This window comes from Hemibagrus wyckioides, linkage group LG26, assembly GCF_019097595.1.
Source record: "Hemibagrus wyckioides isolate EC202008001 linkage group LG26, SWU_Hwy_1.0, whole genome shotgun sequence".
NCBI lineage: Eukaryota > Metazoa > Chordata > Actinopteri > Siluriformes > Bagridae > Hemibagrus > Hemibagrus wyckioides.
In genome coordinates, this window is record NC_080735.1 from 9832706 (window position 1) to 9852361 (window position 19656).

Here is a 19656-nt window from a genome sequence, read left to right on the forward strand (position 1 = left end):
GTTAATATTTACACCAAACATTAGACTGAAGGAAAACATGATCTCAGTAACTTTCACTCTGTATGGAGGCACACAGGATGTCTTCTGCCTCATGGTCTGATATATTGTGCCTTCTGAGAGACTCGTCTGCTCATAACGGCTGTAAAGAGTGGTATATATATATATATATATATATATATATATATAAAAGATCAATTTCTGATAGAATATTTAAACCAACAGAATTAAAAAGATGTCTATCATGTAAATGCACTATATAAAATATTATATGATAGTTGTGTATATGTAAATGCAGCACTTTGAATGATATTTTTGGATGAACTTATATATTTAAATATAAACAGAGCTCTTACAGCTGAAAATGTCAATTTAACAATATTTCATTGATATTGTTTGGAATATTGTGACTTCTTTCTGCAGTCTGAATTAAATAAAAACAACAAATTAACATCAAAATTTACTAACCTGTCTGTCACAATCAAGCATTTCATGAAAAGTAAACATCACTGAAATCATATTATTTCCATTCTGATATTTGATGTGAATATTATGCTCTTGAGCTGGTTTTTGCATGTCTTTAGACATGAATATTCTGCCTGTACATGACTGGCGGACTGGATAATTATATGAATTAGCAGTCCCTAATAAAGTGGCCAGTGAGTGTAGTTTTTAAGTTCAGAAGAAATATTTGTTTATTCCTAGAAGCTTGGAGTAAGTGTTGCATTAGATACCAACCCATAATTAAAATGAATAAATCTTTACTTTTTCCATAGAGGGGGGTCTGTGCTTCCCTGAAATATTGACCCTTATTATTATCACAGTGGTAGCATGCACTCGATGAACTTACAACAGCAAATGAGTAAAAGAAATAAAGAACTTAATGAGGAGGTAAATTAGGAGGAGGCTACTGGTGGGGGGGGTCGTCTAATCTTTACATATGTCTGTTTGAATTAGTGTTTATAATACAAGCCACTTAAATCGATTGGTTGATCACGTGATACTTTATATGAGGCTATAATGGTGAAGCTATATTTTTACATTTGAAGTGATTCATTTGATCACTACAGCTATAGGAGTCAGGACTCACAACAGTAAGTTAAATGGTTAAATGCAATGTTTTCGTACCATGTTTAAGCAGAGTATCATATGTGAAGAACTTTATCAGTGGCCCAAATATAGAATTTGCACCTGTTTTGTTGTGTCGAAGTTCAGAGCTGAATTTCTTTGTCATGTCACAATCCACAGTCTGATATGAAAGTAGACACTCAGTGCTTTAAGAAATTAAAGTTTTTCAGAAGTATTATTTATTTATTTAATTGTTTAAAATATTTTACAACATTTTAATTATGTATTATTTAGGATAAATAAATAAATAAATAAATAAATAAATAAATAAATAAATAAATAAATAAATATTTTTTAAATATTATTTAAAAAAAGAGAAAAAATAGATGAATATATTTTTTTCCATTTTTTTTTTCATTTTATTGTCTGTACCGCTTATCTGCTATATTCCTGGGTCACAGGGATCCTGTGACTATAGGCATCATTGGGCATCAAGGCAGGATACACCCTGGACGGAGTGCCAACCCATCATAGGGCAAATACACACACTTATTTGGATAAATATATATTGTAAAAAATGATTAAAAAATAATAAAATTATTCATAATAATAATAATAATAATAATAATAATAATAATAATGATAATAATAATTTCCCACAAATGTTTCTTCATAGTAAATGGTGATATCAAACCCATTTCTGCCCTCTGGGATGCCCCCCCCAGCTTAAATTTGAAGGCATTGTCTTCAACCACTAAAATTCTGTGTGAGGTTATCCAACAGAGGGAAAAACCCGAAACGTCACAGTCAAAACCAGTCCTGACTTATTTTATATCAGACCTGCAGCCATAAAATAATTTGTTTATACTGATGGAAAATGTCTGATAAGTCCATTTCCATTCACCGGTAGCCAGTGTGCTGGTAAAGAGTTTCATCTATTTTATAATTTTATTTCATTGTAAGTGACTTCTTACTAAAGAGGTCTTGTGGAAAGCTGGAGCAGTTTTGTTTCTGTTCCGAATGAATCAAAATGAAAAATGAATAGCTTCTAATCCCAGCTAATAACTGTATTTTATAATGCAGATGTTATACAACCCACGCCTACAATGAGCTGTGATCCGGAGTCTATGTGAGCTGAGATTTAGCTTGATGATTTATGAGTTATGCCTGTAAAATACAGGAATAAAAATACTGGAAAGAAGCTGCGTCTGTGTCAGAGAGATGGGGTGGTGTTTATTGTTAATCCAAAAGCCTGAGGAATGAATACACAGAAAGGATGAATAATAAATAATACATCATTCATATTTTTACATACTTTTTTGACAAAAGCAGCTACTGACCTGAGTGGGAGTGATTTGGAGGTTCAAGTGCTTGGATGTTGGGTTTTTTGTGTATTGTGGATGCTGAGGGACTGAAAACAGAATCTGAAGTAGAAAGAAATGAAGTTAAACCACGCTGAAATCTTGTTGAAAATAACATAATGATGTGCATATGCGTATCATCAGATGTGTTTTTATTTAAGAAGAAAAAGAAGAAGAAGAAACCTTGTCTGTCTTTTGCTTCTTCCCCAAGTGAAAAAGATCTCATTTTGTTGGGCTCCCCTGTGCCACCTGTAATTATTATCCGTCTCTTTCCAGCCTCTTCCTCTTTTCTACACCTCACAATTTCTCTCCTTTTCCTTTGCAATTATACGTGTATGTGCACCGTGTCCACATCTGTACGTTTGAAGGAAAGCCAATAAAGTTAATAAACACATGGACAAACATACGGTCAGCTTTAGGACTTTGCAACATTGGAACTTTATTTCATTCGCTACAGGAAATATTCACTCAGAGGTGAAACTCAATTCATTACTGATCGCCGCTTGTGCATAATTCCTGGGTTGCACTTTTAGTGGTCAATCAGACTAAGCCAGCCTCAGCTGTAAGGTGTATTTTTCTCCCTTGAGGCAGCAATTATTGGGGTCTGCCTCCTTCTTTGTTCATTTCTTTCATCACTCCTACCTACTCCCTGTGCAGACGGGTACACTCTTCACACCTGTCTCTCAAAACTCTGTCCTTGGAAACCATTAATTAATTAGTGTGTGTGTGTGTGTGTGTGTGTGTGTGTGTCTTGCCATACAAATGTGTGTCCTGGCAGGTAATGAATAAGAAAAGAAGGTGAATCCTCTGAGATGCTTCCTTTCACAAAGATTACCAAAAGAGATTTGTTCAGTTTTAGGAATGCTTAATCGCAAGGAGAATATTTATAGCACCAAATAACACTTTTCATCACAACATACTGTACATACATTAACAAAGGCATCATATAATATTATTCTTGCTTTTCTCTCTCTCTCTTTTTTTTTTTACCTAACACCCGAGTTGAATGATCATTATGGACATTTGGTTGTGAGACACTTCCTGGTGGATGTACAGTACACAACGTCCTGATAAGTGACTTCTAGTGAGTTACATAACAGTGATGTTTTGAACCAGTTCTTTAAGAGAGCGTTATTTCGCTGTATCATGGCAATGCTTTCTTTTATAAATGAACTGAATGGAAAATGAAAACAATTAACACTTGTGTAAAGATATTATTTTTTGGCTCTTAAGCAGGTCAAGTTTCATTTTGCTGTTCATCATAGTTGTATGGATGCTTATAGCAACTCCGTGACATAATAAAATACGGTACAGTATATTGGTTTCACTTCAGTGACATTATATGACACTAACTTACCAGACGTAACTGAGCTACAGACTCACTTGGCACAACATAAATCAGCCTGAAAAATAAATAAATCTTCCTTATGTGAAGTAGTGCTGAAAGAGAACGGCAAAAAAAAAAGAGCTGCTACTGTAGTACTGGAGACTGGGGCTGATTATAATATAGGGTTACTTGTAACACCGGTTGCACAAATCAGGGACACAGTCATTAGAATCTCACAACCACAATCACTTGACTAATAAAAAATAAAACAAAAGCGTCTTTGGAGGCAAGGTATATATTTTGATTAGCACTTTGGAGGCTTCACACTGGCAGTTTAGTCTGAAACACAGCATGGAACAACAGTAATGTGAAATCTGTCATGCAGAACCAGGAAGCACTCGTGGTACCGAACTGGAGACTACCTGTAGGAGGTGGTGTGAGTTTGTCGCACTGGAACTGTGTCGTGATTCCACCTGAACCTGAAATTCGGGTAAGCACTTGCTCAGGAAGTTAAGCAGCTTGCGTATGTGTTTTTTTTTACTGTATTATATACAGTATATGGTTATATGTGCATATCCAGCCTGACTTATGCTATACACATTGAGGGAACGTTGAGGAATACAGAAGAGGTGAAGTGCCGTAATGCGTATAATGACACCAAAATGAAACAAATATGGTGAGTCGATATTGTTGTGTTCAACATACATGTTTGTGATGATGCATGCACCATATAGGTTCAAGTTGGATTGGATACAGCTAGCGGTGGTCACTTCTATTTATCCCAGGGATTTATCACAGATTTGTCTTTTTCTTTATTATTATTATTTCATTCAATCAATACGTTCATTTAAAACCTCCATGTTTTCAAGAAACAAGCTTTAGTATACGATTTATTAAGGCTGGCAGGTCCAATACACAAAGAGAAGGTCTGGTGAATTTATTTCCGGGACCGTTCAGTCAGCGCAGGTTCATTTTGAGAGAGTGATCACAGATGAGATATCCTGGTACCTCAATCTCAAATTAAACCTGCACTGACTGAACATTTTTTACATGATATAATGTAATACATGCAGTGGTTTTCAATGTTATAATATTTAAAAAAATAAATAAATATTCATCAGTCATTTTTGTATATATATATTTGTCTATAGTGGATTGTGCTATGAATGACACAAAAACATACAGACTTGTCAGAGTTGAAATACACTGCTCTGGCCTTTTTGTCTTCCTGTTGAAAAGCGACAATCTGAATGAATGACACACATACAGCTCTGGAAAAAAAAATAAGAGACCACTGCAAAATAATCAGTTCCTTATGTTTTTTTCTTCCAGGTTCATGTATTGGTGAGATGAACAGTTTTGTTTCATTTTTTGTGAACTGCTGACAATATTTCTCCTAAATTCAAAATATAAAGGCAATAACAACACATGAAAATAACCCAAGATCATGCAGCTTTAATAACTCAAATAAAACAAAATGCAAATCATTTGCAAACAAATTGTGTTAATGCTTTGGCTAAATAACATTAAGAAATCAGTATTTGGTGAAGTAACCCCGATTTGCATGCGTTTTGGCTCCATGATCTCCACCAGTTTTTCACATTGCTGTTGGGGAACTTTATACCACTCTTTTTGCAAAAAAGCAAACAGCTCAGCTTTGCTTGATGGTTTGTGATCATCCATCTTCCACTTGATGACATTCCAGAGGTTTTCAATAGGGCTCAAATCTGGAGATTGGCCAGTGGACTCTTTTGCTGTATATCAGTGGGTCAGCATATCCTTGTTCGTTCACCTAGTTTGTTTATTTCATTCACAAACTGCACATATTCTTTCATTTACAATCAGTAGGTCTAACATTCTCGTTCGGACTCAAATTAAGGGATGGATTCATTCAAAACCTCCAGTGACATGCTCCTTCACAGACTGCTCTCTCATTTTTTAAAAAGCAGGAAAAAGCTTTTATTTGTTTTATATGTACAGGAATCAAATGAACAAAAATGTTAGTCAGCACATGAAAGTGAACGAGAATGATTCATTCACTTTAAAGAATCGTTCAATAACACCAATTCCTTCAGGAAAGCAAATCAGCACTAAACAGTTCAATCATTCTAATCAAATCTCACCCCCACAACAGCTACACTCGTGAAAATAGTGCTACAAACAGCTGCCAGTGATGACAAAGACCATTATTCAGCTATACACGGTATACACCATGGAATGGGAAGACAGACGGAGGTGAAAAACTGCAGTCAGGACAAATCAGTCATATCTGTCATGCATTCTAGCTTCTGTGTTACTTTTTCCATTCTATATTATTAAATTAGGAAGTCTGTATAAGACCTGACAGTAGGGTATAACCTCAAACACACACACACACATACAGAGAGAGAGAGCCTTGGGATGAAAAATCTACAATATGTCTGACTGGTTCTCAGGTTTTACGAAAAAAGGCATCCAATCTGGTCCATGAAAAGTCTGCTGTGAGCTCCAGACTTTAACTGCTAAAATGTGGAGAGATTTTTCAAGAGCCTTGGGGAGGTAATTGAGAGGCATCGCTGTGGGAGCAGAGATAAAACAGTATAGAAATTGAAGAGATACACAAAAATGACTAATGAACCATTGCCTGCTTAGACATATCAAAATCAAATATTATCCTCGTATGCCTACACAATAAGGACACGATTTATTATGGATTGTGATTTCTTCATTAATTCACATGTTTGTGTCAGACCATTAAAGCGCAAGCTTTATCCGCAAGGCCAGTTGTCTGCTGTGGTGGAGAGATGAAGCAAATTGGCTTTCGGTGATAAATAAGGATCACAGAACGTGTCACTGAAGTGAAGACAAAGGAGCAATACGGGATGCATGCAGTGATGCGAAAGGCTCATGCTTTAGTGTTTGACATGTTGGGAGAGAGAACAGTAGGTTTCATCAAAATCAGTAGATTTCATAAAAACAACACACACACATACACACACACTAACATCATGTTCTTTGATATATGTTTTTCTAATGCAAATTCTTCCACCAAGCCAGTACTGAGTGAGCTGGAACCGTGGAACAGTGGAACTCTGTGAATTTGCTATAAATTAGAAATATACATTACTGTATGGATGAAATGGCTGCTATTTGGAGTAGACAACTGTTTACATTTACAACATTTGGCAAGACACCCTTATCCAGAGTAACTTCCCTCGTTTATACACCAGAGCAGTTGCCTTGCTCAAGGTCCCACAGCTTGGCAGTGAAAGGATTTCAACCAACAGCTTTCCTTAGTCAGTAGTTAACCACTGAGATACAACCTCCTTAACTGTGTGAATTTAGAATCTAAATTTCAGAGATTGAGCACAAAAAACCTCCAGTCATCCGCAGTCCTACGCTAGTAGAATTTCCCTTTAATCAAAAGCAAAACTAGTGATCAAGCAAATAACTAGAGAGTAAATAAAACATCTGGTGAAAGAAAAAAACTTTGCAAATGACTGTTTTATGTCTTCAGCTAATTTGAAAATGTCCTGAGGAAAGCATTCATGAATAATTATGCTAACTAAGCAAGGCAGCTATGCTGGAATGAACACCGCCTCCATTATCAACAGTATATAAAGAAAAGTAAGTTGGCTTGCTAGTTAATTGCTAATAGCTTTCTAGGTCATTAGCTAGCTCGCTCAAGATCATTCATACATGCTTGTAGCTGTATATTAAGCTATCTAGAAAAGATGCCTCTTCCACATTATTATTAGTGTTACATATACGCTGAAGCAGCACTTAGATGTATTACACACAACTACTGAACACTGATTAAGGTTAATACGGAGCATTCATACTGTAAAACAACCAAATATCTGGCTAGCTAGTTCAGCTCATATGAGTATGAGTATCAGTGTAATTTCTGAATTCATTCTAGTTTTAATATCATTTTTTTCCTGGCAGAGCTAAGTTCAGTGACAATGAATGTTTAATAACGTCAGAGCTTGAACTCTGCTTGGACTCCACAAGTTTGTGTAAACCCTTATGATCAATTTCAGCTCAAATCCATCCGAGTGTCATGACCTTTTGAACGAAGCCGTTAACATTTCAATATCACACATTTGTTTGCATCTAACCTTAAATACTGCAGAATCTTGGATGGTAAGTATGCATGATTTTGAAGATTTACTACCATTGTTTTAAATATTTCCATTTATTTCCACTTTTCCACTGTGTGCTCTCAGAATTGTGGACACAGCTATATGGATTAAAGTCATATCAAACCTTATTAAAATCACTGAATATTTGAGCTGTTAATTGGATTTTTTTTTCGAAGGCTGCTTTTCTGAATTTTTATGTCCCCTGGTGGTCCAGCGGCAGGATCCTGTGCTCTCATTGCCGTGGCCTGGGTTCAATTCCTGGGCAGGGAGCTAACCCAGCCACTGAAGGATTAACTCTCAGTGACGGTCCCAAGCCTGGATAAAATGGAAGGGTTGCATCAGGAACGGTGTCTGGTGTATAACCTGTGCCAAATCAAATACAGTATGTGGACCAGATGATCCGCTGTGACGACCCTGAACAGGAAGCAGCTGACAGAACAACAGCAGCATTTTTCTGAATTTATATGATTTCAAAAGATGTTAGTCTCTTTGTTAGGGTGCTAATTATTTACAGTTCCCTTTCGAGGGAACGAAAAGCGTTCAAATACCGTCAGTCATGATGCAGCGCCTTGTTCCCTTCTCAGGGAACCGGGTTACATATGTAACCTGGTGTAGTTCCCTTTGGAGCCACCATGGCTGACTTCTATAGTGTCAGCCATGACGCAGCGTCTCATTCCCTCCTTATGGAACCGGGTTAGATACATAACCTGGTGTAGTTATTTATATTGCACTTTCAGAAGAGCATATGGTGTGTGCCATATCAAACATGTAAATCATACAGATGCTCTGCTGTGGTCAAATAAATCAACTGACCAACCAGCGTTTACAAAACAATTACTATGTGACATTTCTTTTTTGCAGAATGATGATTAATACATGTTCGGACAGATTACTTTTATTGGAAATAATATCTTGCTTTTTTAAGGCTATACCGCCTGACATTTTCAGTCTGTAAATGATACAGTATCAGTAAAAAATATATATATCAAACTAACATAAACATAAAGGTCATATTAATAAGAACATGACCCAGATTTATTTTGATTTGTTTAATCCATATGAATCCCCACTGGAACTATGTTTTAGACCATTTAAAGTACATGAAAGTCATTTGGACACCAGTACCTATTAGCGTACCATAACTGTAGGCATATAACCATTTATGTATATATTTATATATATATATATATATATATATATATATATATATATGCATATTGTGTGTACTTATTTGTATACCTAATACAATAACAAAATGTGGCATGCACTAAATGCTATGGGATGGATATGAATTATTTGTATACAGACTGTACATTTGGTTTTTCTAGGGCAATAAGTCGCCAGTATGGAGTGAAAAAAGGATTGCTGGAGTTGAAAATTGCCTGTGGTTCTTACAATCGAGTGAAAAAGAAGTTGTTTGATGTGAGGTGATTTGATTTTAAAGCCAACAGTGCTTGACCTGCAGTTAGAGAATAGGCTCTGATACTTGATTTGCTCATAGTTATTACTTCACACTCTGTTCTCGGTTATTTCTGTGTTCCCCAAAGCAGGTCGCCAATGTTTTCATCCAAGGTGAAAGCTCTGGTTTCTGTTCTGTTTAATATAAGTTATTCCTTGTAATACAAAAGTGAGCAAATCTGGCCTGTCTGGCAGCAGGATTGGTTTTATAGGGTGAGCGCTCTCAATTTATTCCGACACTGTAATCTTCTTCAGTGCATTCTGATAAGAAGTGCAATAAGATACGACACACACACACTCACACACACACAGATGTACATTCAGTGGGAGATTTCATGAATGAGCGCTAGATTCCAAAATATTCTATGAATGGATTGATAAAATGTATTAAATGTGCTGCTTACTCTACCACATTAAGATCTTCTTCAATGCTTTTAGAAAACTTTACACAGATGAGGAGTCACTAGCAAGTAGAAGATTAGATTCCTACTACTGTAAAAAATGATCTGAGCTCACTTAACTTCTCTGTTTTGATTTCAGTAAAATGTGATTCATAAAGATTCAAACTTTACATTTTCTTTACAACTTCAGGACAAATTGAATTAAAGACCAGATTGAATGCTTTATCCGAATCCCATTGCTTCATCATGTCCATCATTAAAGATACTTTGATTGAATTTAAGCAGAATGTAGTGTTCAGATTTTTAAAAAACGGCCCATTTTTAAACATTTTATGAGAACCTTCACACCTTTAAAGATATGTATAGATATAAAAATACCATGGTGCACCAAAAGTCTGAGGCCATGCTGAAAAGATAGATTTTTTAAGTTAAAAAATGGAAACAAACAGATGATTTTTAAATATTTACAGCAAAGGAAGTAAATGTTCAATATCTCGCATATTTAATCTTCAAGATTCGGTTCTATTCTGTTCTATCTAGCAAATGTGTGATATTGGTCATGTTAACAGCTTTGTATAGAAGGTCAGATTTTCCTCAAGTCCAATCTCTCTCTGCTGAAGCGTGTGATCAGGAGACACTCTGATGCATCTGATATGAAATAGATTAAAAGCTTTTGCACAAACTTGCTGGTGTCCATGCAAACAGAAAAGGGATGAATCAAGACACTCTAAACTTCATTTCAATATTTTTAAAGATTCAGTGAAGATTTTCATTCATTGTAGTATTAAATTTATAGTCGTATTCGCACTAATGCACTGTTGACCTCAATTAAACTCATACGTTGTAAGTAGACTGGATGTGGATGGGTCACATGGAAATGTATAGGTACTGGGTGAATTTTCTGTAGTCTGTAATAGTAAATGAGCGGTAAATAAACCTGCACTGTTTTAGAAAACCATTCAATTCAATTCAGTTTTATTTTTTATTTTATCATTTTATTTCTACAGAGCTTTTAACAATGGGCATTATGTCGCAAAGCAGCTTTAAAGGAATAGAAGTATAAATTCAAAGTATAAATTGTACATTTTAAACTGAAATTGATCCCTAAGGAGCCATCCAGAGGTGGTGATGACAAGGGAAAAACTCCCAGAGATGATATGAGGAAGGAACCTTGAGAGAAACCAGACTCCCATCAGGAAACCTATTCTGATTGCAATGATCACTCTTGCACTCAGGCCTCCATCATTGAATAAATTTCCTGGATCCTCTCAAGGTTTCTTCCTCATATTGTCTCAGATCGTTTTAGCTTGCTGTCTTCAACTCTGGGAAAAATGGGAATAATAATGGGAATAATAAAGGGAAAAATTGAAATTTATATCCTGATATATAAAATTGTTTATATTCAGTTTTTTTTCAAGCATTTCTTAAATATCTTGTAGAATGCTTCGGTGTTATGCATTATTGTTATATTATTACTACTTAATAGATAAGATCTGGTTTAGGTAACCCACGGACGCAGCTGGCCTCAAATGTTAACAGCACTGGATCTCAATGATCTAGCAGGAAACCTTGAACTCGTGCTTCCATATGCTTGGAGCAAAGCGAATGAGTGTTTACTGAAACTGAGCTGACTATTTTTCATATTGATGGCTATTTTACCCCTGGGCCCACTAACAAGGATAGTATAGCAGGGAGGATGTGGATGCAACCAAATAGAATCACGTTTCTCAAATCTCTTGTTCAAGCTGCCGTGCTGCTCGCTGCATGCTAAGAGGGTAAGCAGCCCTGAAGAGGCGCATACCTCCAAAGGGCTATTCATCTTCTCTGACATTCGTTCAGCTACCTTTTTCACTCACTACTTGTTCCTTCTTTCTATTTTTACACCATTCATTCTCTCCTCCCAGCACATTCCCATGCTTTGGTTTGTTCATTTCAAAGAGAGAAAATTGTATGACGTGGCATAAATATTTTTTTGGACAATCTGTAATGTTTAGTGTCTAGTATAATGGTGCATCAGTTGTATACCTGTGAAACTTTATACTTAAACTGTATGAGCCTCTTTCTCAGTTGTGAAAGGTTTTTACTCCTAAGAAAACCTTTCACACGTTCTTCTCTTTTCATAGCTTTTCAATCTGGTTTTAAAGGTGTTAGAAAGCGTCTAGCAGCTATTCATGGACTTTTCTACAATATTAAATGTGACAAAGTTACCTTGAAGTTTTATTGCTTTTCCAAGGAACCCAGTGAAAGGAGAGAGTCCTTGATGCCAGATGCTTTGTTCATTGATTGCCTTAGGTAACAAGTGAAAAGGAATTTAACACATCAAATGAGAACAATATGCTTTTACAGTTAGCCTTGCCAAATATTATAGTGTGGGAGCAAAGTAATGCTGTATACGTACATACACACCTGTTCACAGCTACAGCGAGTCACAGTGACAAAGCCACCGGAGATTTTCATTTTCAATGAGAGCTGCCAGGAGCGACAGCGAGCGTTGGTGACTAGATGTGGGTGTGTCCAGTGACATGACAAAGATTTAACTTTATGCAATAATGGAGTGACTACCAAAGGGAACGAAGACAGTAGGGGTGACATGATCCGTGACAACTTTATTTCCACTCGCCTCTAAAATCTCTCTTATTTTAACATTTGTTTTGGATGTTTTTGTATTCACACAAATTGCTCTGCGACTTTTCAGTTACTTTGCGGCCGCGTTTCCTCCGTTTCTGAAGTTTGGTGCTGTTATCCTTCTGGTAAAACTTTGAAAATGTAGGTCTTTAAACAGCTGCTTTGAACCTCTTTGTCAAGTTGTATATAAAGTTCAGAAATAAGGTTCAAAGTAAACATGGGTTTAATTTTTAATTACGGTGCATTTCATTAAAAATGAACCAAATCGTCTCAGCGGTGATGTTTTGTTTGCTAGCAGCTGACAGAAAAACATCATTTATAGAACATAAAATTCTGTTTTATAGTAAAAAAATTTAAAAAAAAAAGAAAGCAAGACGATAATGATAAAAAAGAATGCAATCTGCTGTATTATACAATACTTTTTACATTGTTTGCATATTCTTTAATTGATGCTTAAGCACTTACTAGGTGGATTGGTATTATTATTATAATTAGTGGGTGGGGTATGGGGGAACTTGCATCATGCGTCCTAGTGTCCAACACTGCATTTCACCGCAACCAACAAACACAATGAGCCACAATGGACTCAAATTCCCAGCAACCACCAGCACTTCCATATTCACAGTGACCAGCCTCTCATTATATTCACCAGTGCTCAGTTACATATGTTTCAGTACCTCCTTGTGAGGTACATGCTGTTCCTTTGGGTCCTTGACATTACTAAGCCTATATAATCGTAATCCGTGATTCTTCTGATATTGAACTCTGTTTGGTTTTCAACTGCTCAACTGCTAGCTCTTGTGTACTTGTTTGTTCTGTCTGTTTTTGTCACAGGTTTTGCCTGAAATTTTGGATTGTCCTCTGTTCCCATTTCTGCCTGTTCTGGTATTTTTGACCCATTTCTATCAGTTCCAATTTTTTTAGACTCTCCGCAATTAAACGCACTGCATTTGCATCCTACCTCCCGAGTCTGCCCCGTGAAGCGATCCACAGTGTCTGTAACGAACAGGATGTTAAATATTGTTCCACATTGCTTAGATTGTCGATGCGGAGTTTGTACAGTACGTCGAATAAATAACTGGAGGAATAAATCTTCAATCAACTTTACACCGTCAAAAAAAGTCCACACACAGTCATCCACGGTGCGTACACTACATGAATCTACATGCAATCATCTGCTCTGATGACTCACACTTCCTCTCCTGCATCCCTTTCTATACACACTGAGATCATATCCTGTGTTAGCTTGGTGTTAATGAGGCTTCAGGGAGAACTTCCTGGTTGGGTGCCGGCATTCAGTGTTGAAATCCTAATCGGAGTAATTATCAGAGCAACCCATTTACCGGTGCGGTGTTCAATTGATGCTCGGTAAAAGGTCAGACAGAAGAAGTATGCCAAAATGCTAGGAATGGAGTGTGTCATTAAAGAGGTTTTTTTTTGTTTTTTACCTTTTTTAGTGGAAAGGTGTCGTCAGTGAACCGCATCAGATATGGTAGGAGTAGGAAAAGAATTCAGCATTACTGAACATGTGACTTAGTAATGGCTGATTCATAAATGATGAACAACTCTGTTCTGCCCTCAGCTGCAAGATGTGCGAAGAATTGGCGAGCTAAGACTAATGTCTTAAATATTAGCTTAAAATAGCAATTTAATGGAATTTTAATGGAATCTAGTTGACACATAAAGGTGACTTGAAATGCATTAAAATATGATCTTGATATGGTTTTGATTTCTAATACTTACATTAATGCCAGTGCCTTGAAGAAATAAGTGCTCACACTCTTCAAAGGAATGATTCTACATGGAACCTGCAATGAGGAAATGGTTCTATCACTTGCTTCATTCTTTATATAGAAGTCTTTGATAGCTTCACTGAAAAGGAGCCAGTGGGGTTATTTGAACAGAAGATAGATGGTTTGTATTATTATTATTATTATTATTATTATTATTATATACTATCTCTATATATAACAGAGATAAAACACCAAAAAAGTCATGACATTGATTCCAACTTACACATTCTTTTAATTCCAGGACCGTTTTAATGTAAAAGGTTCGTTGCTCTTCAAGGGTTTTACAAAGTAAACTTTTTGAAGGGAAAATGTTCTATTGGCCAAATACAGAACCCCAGGGAACCTCTATTATGAAAAGTGAATGGTTTAATATTCAATAAACAAAGTTTATGATAGACAAGGGTTACCACATAAGCATAAATCTTTCTTTTCTTAGACAAGCCCATCTTATAAGGGTACACCAGTTAGCTGTGAATTAGCGCTTTCTGCAAGTTTTCGCCATGTGAATTTCCACCATTTGATATAAAGAGTGCAAATTTTACACCCTTTTATGAAATCTGGTCCAGTTAATTGTGTTGACTTTTCTGCAGATTAAAATAAATTAACAAGTGACACTGTATGTCACATGACTTGGTCACATGGCTCACTAGCCACTCAGACCTGTTTGTCATTTCACCTTGAATTTCACCACAATTTATGTCCCAGTTTCTGTATACCTCTTAGTCATGCTTCTGTTAATGTCAGGTTTTGTTTATTGCTTTGGCTCCACAGCTTTGCCCATAGACTGTACTGTATGTTTTACTGCTTTTGGCTTGTACTCACTTCCTGTTTGTTCTTTTTACACTATTAATTATTAAAGCCTGCGGCTTCGTCTGTCGCCTCCACAACTCTCTGACAACTAACACCTGTCCACAGGACCAACAAATATTAATTTGTTAATAAAACAGAACTCCTGAACATTACATTTTATAATGAAGCTGCAAAATAAAGGCAAGCACTTCACTTTACTTATGCACTGTAAAACAAACTGCTAAAAACACATGATGTCAGCACTCTTTTAACAGGATGTAATCCTTATTCAGTATTCAAACCAATCGAATGACTTTGGGTAGTTTCCCGATTACCAGCCATTTGGTAGTGAATCCTAAGCATTTCAGTATCGTTAGCAGCTAGCAGCACATCGTCACTAAACATAAGTAAACTCTTGATTATCTTTTCTTGTTTTCCAATTCGTCTTTACATTCAACCATGCCTATATGGTATCTAGATGCTATCATGACCATCACTAATGGGATGTTTCTTCTCGGCACAGTGACGGATCTTGTGTTTACATGTGTAGGATCACTGTAGAGATTTATATCAACACAGCATTTTTTGAGTAGTTTGAAAATGTTTCAGAACTATGGATGCAAATGCACACTGTCCTTTTTCAGGTTTTCCTGTCATTACAAGGACAGAGATGGATATTATAGAAGCCTGATTTAATGTTTACATTGATTTGTGTTGATTTGGATGTATATTTTCAGATACTTTACATCTCCACCTATGGTGAAATTCTAGTAAAAAATGTATGATTCTATCCTATCAATCTTTACAAGAACCCCTAGATCATCAGTCACAGTACAGCTCCAAAGCACCAATGATTTAACACTATACTTACAGCCTGTTCTTATAGAGGTGGTGTTTAATAGTGTCTCTCTCTCTCTCTCTCTCTCTCTCTCTCTCTCTCTCCACACATGCCACTACAGAAATTCCTCTTCTGCTCTCTGTACCTGCCTGATCCATCCTGATTTCCTACTTCTTCTCGAAGTCTCATCACTTGGAGCCTACTCACTGCTGCTGATGGTTCCACATGGACATCCTGGAAATACATGAGATTTCTTTGGATGGTGCCACTTTGAAACATGAAGATGACTGCAATTTGCTCCAATGGCTTAGAACTACAATTTCTATAATAGCCTCAGGACTGCAATTGCCATGAACAGTTTTGCACTCAAGTTTCCATCTGTAGAGTTGCTAACGTCAAAGGTTTCTTCCTCATTTAGTCTCAGGGAGTTTTTCCTCACCACCGTGGCTTGTGGCTTGATCATTAGGGATAAATTTATACCTTTTAAAATTTATATTCTGAATTGATATAATTTCCGTAAAGCTGCTTGTCTGTTGTTAAAAGCGATATGCAAATAAAATGGAATTGAACTGAAATGAAGCTGAGATGTTCCAGGCTTTTGCAGAAGGTTAAGGGTGAGATGGAGGGCATTTCTTTCTCTCTCTGTTTTGCTTTCTCTCTCTCTCTCTCTCTCTTTCTCTCTCTCTCTCTTTCTCTCTCTCCTCCCAGGAAATAAGGTAACATGACTAATCAGCGTCAGGGTAATTATTGTCTTTTATCTATGAACAAAAGCTTAAAAGGAGGGTTTGACAATCAGATGACCTAAAATTTGCATAAGTGTAGAGTCAAATTTAATGGGAGTTAGGAGACAAGTGGCAAAAGATTGTAAAGAATTCATGATATAACATAAAACAGCATAGCATTATATCAGTGTTTAGTATGTAGTGTCTATATATTTTTACAGATGGCATAAAATTGCATTCATAATTAAACTATTAGTTTGGGGAAATTGCTATATGATTCATAAATAAATTGCTAAGTGGAGTGCTCTTATCCTTCAGCCATATATACTCAACCATTCAGAATAACATTTCTAAATAAGCCTCCAGTCTCCCAGATAGGTACTGTCTTCAAAAAACCGTGACAGCATAAGACGGCATCCAATAAAAGGCAATCAAGAGCTTACTTGGCCATCATAAAGTAAATGTTGAAAACACTTGGCTGGTGTTACAGTTCTGTGACTGATGATCCAATCTTTTCATCATGTGGCATGTTGTCATCGCTTACGGTAATGACTTGCCATTCATTCCAATCACAGAAGGCAGAGAGACTGACTTCCAAATCAACCGACAGACAATATGAGCTTGAGAGTTTTGCTGTTTACAATTTCTAAACAAGTTCTGTGTCTGTATAATTATGTACAATCAAGGACTTCAGATATTTCTTTAAATTTTAGGTAAAAAAAAAAACCCTAATAATTATTAAACGATTATTTCAGATAAAAAAAATCTTGGAAACTCATCTATCCTTTACTGTCTATACCTATTATAATTTATTTGCAATCCAAATTATATATAAAATAAAACACTTTAAAGTTTATAGTCTTTGGCGATAATTCTCTTCACTTAAGATATACACAGCACACACACACACCATGACAGTAGCTGGACTGGCTACTCTAAATCCTTAAGTCTCTCTGTGTGTGTATGATGCTCTGTATGGTGGCATCTCATCCTGGGTGTTTTCCCACTTCGCACCCAGTGTTCCTGAAACTCCAGATTGCCCATGATCCTCTTTTATTGTGATCCCAGTCCATTTCTAGAGTTTTCTGGCTTATGCAATAGCTTCCTGGTTTGACACAGACATGTATATCTATGTTAAACCTGATTATCACTGATCGAACCTCTGCTATAGACACGGGCCATGACTGCATCCAGGCAACTCACTACATTTCATAATATCCAGAAGGAACCATTTATTTCATAAAGACTTGATGAAAGGAAAATAAATGTCCCTTGGCCAAACCCTGACACACTGATTTAGATTTGGGATGTGCACCAGTGCTCGGCCAACTGTAATGGCTGTTTAATGCTTTCCAATGTGCAACATTTCACTATCATAATCTGGGCATCAATAAATATGATACCTGTAGCATCCAGACACAGCTTAGACAGATGTGGATATTTATAACCAGAGTGAGAAAGAAGGTGAAAAGCAACTCTGAAGCTAGCCTGCATTACTTTAGATCATTTGAATAGTAGTAATTGTTGTGCTAATATGAGCCAAATGTCAATATATAATAGGAAATCAAGGTCAATCATATCAGATCTTTTTCCAATTTTAATGTTATAAAAGAAGCATCAAATATATATAAAAATTTTTTTAGAGGGAATAAAAGAAAACAATACCCTTTAAAAACCTGGTTGCATAAGTATGCATACCCTTCTAGAGGGGCTCATGTGACTGTGCTCAGAATGAACCAATCACATTCAAGCTCATGTTCAAAAGTAATTATCATACAGGTGCCTTCAGTGAAGTGACCTTGATTAACCCTAAATAAAGATCAGCTATTTCTGGAGGATTGTCTTTACGTCATATCTGACTGCTGAAGCCATGGTCTGCAAATGGTGTACAAGGCATGCATGGAAGACCATGGAACACTGTGACAAGCATCATTATCAAGTAGAGAAAAATTCTATTCACCAAGAATAGGATGCAGATCCATCCAGATAAATATAAATGAGAGTAATTAATAGTGATCAATAAACATAAACAAGTTTGTATACAAATATGGTATATATATATATATTTTATTTATATAAAATATAAATTTTATATGATATAAATATGATATTTATAATACATATAATATGAAGTTTATTAAGGCATTGTTTAAGGTCTGGTTACTGAAGCAAACCTTTGATCACGGGAGGAAAAAATCCTCAATAGCATGCCTCCTATTCATATTGTGGTAATGAATATGAATTTTATTTGTACCTTAAGCTTCACACTCATTCCTTTCAAGCTTGTGTCTGCGTTGCATGAAATTAAAAAGCTCACGACTTTTTGGTATATTTTGTGAGAACCCGACCACAAAGCACACCTCTATTCTCAGCCAGAGGAAGAAAAAAAAAATGAATATTGTACCTTTTAGCATTCCTGAGGCATTTCAGAGTGCATCAAGCTTCTCATGCCAGTCTCTTCTTCTGCAGTGTCTCTGACGTGAAGCATGATCTTTTCTGTAATACGATTTTGTAGTGAAAGTAACGGATGCACATAGAGAATGTGACATTAATGATTATTTAATGGCAACTCCCAGAAGCTCTTAAATGAATTACACTGCCACCAGTGTGTTGGACTTTGGACAATTGGCTCAAGTGAAGGAGGCACGTTTTTAATAGAATTAATTAAGCTATCGTCTCCTACGCAGCGAGCCTGACCTTCAGAAGACGAGGAAGGATTTGTCATCTTGTTAACGCTTCGCAAAGAAGCGGGGTTTTCTCTGTCCACTCCATATGTCAAGGCGGTGGTTGCCAAGACCAGCTGAATGTATCTCAGTGCATATGATCACTCATGGGAGAGGAGAAACCCATCTTCAGCTTGGAGACGCAGCATACAGCAACCCACCATCTGCCAGTGTTTTCTCTTCTGGAGGTTATGCTAGTGTGTGGGTTTTCATGACGTCAGTTTCACTATGCTACCGTGCAGGTGTAATGATTTGGTTCAAATGCAGGCTGAGTGTAATGCATGCTTTAGTGTTTTAGTGTAGTAAGTAAGCATTTCTATCATCTCTGGGACAGTACACACAGATCAAGTACAAATTGAGTAATTATTCACCACTGACACTTTTCTGCAAAACTCTGGGCCAGATATTTACATCTGATGTTTATTTTATT

General features: G+C 36.4%; 1 long non-coding RNA gene across 2 annotated transcripts; it reads right to left on the bottom strand.

Moving 5' to 3' along the window:
- Positions 1-1502: 1502 nt before the first annotated feature.
- Positions 1503-19137, bottom strand: LOC131346572 (uncharacterized). Of its 2 annotated transcripts, none has more exons than XR_009203640.1 (5): positions 18908-19137; positions 14105-14169; positions 2610-2780; positions 2406-2489; positions 1503-2317 (listed from the first exon to the last, which is right to left on the bottom strand). It is a non-coding gene; the product is annotated as an uncharacterized LOC131346572 (long non-coding RNA). The 2 variants fall into 2 exon arrangements; XR_009203639.1 differs by having other exon boundaries at positions 11945-14169.
- Between the last annotated feature and the right edge of the window lie 519 nt (positions 19138-19656).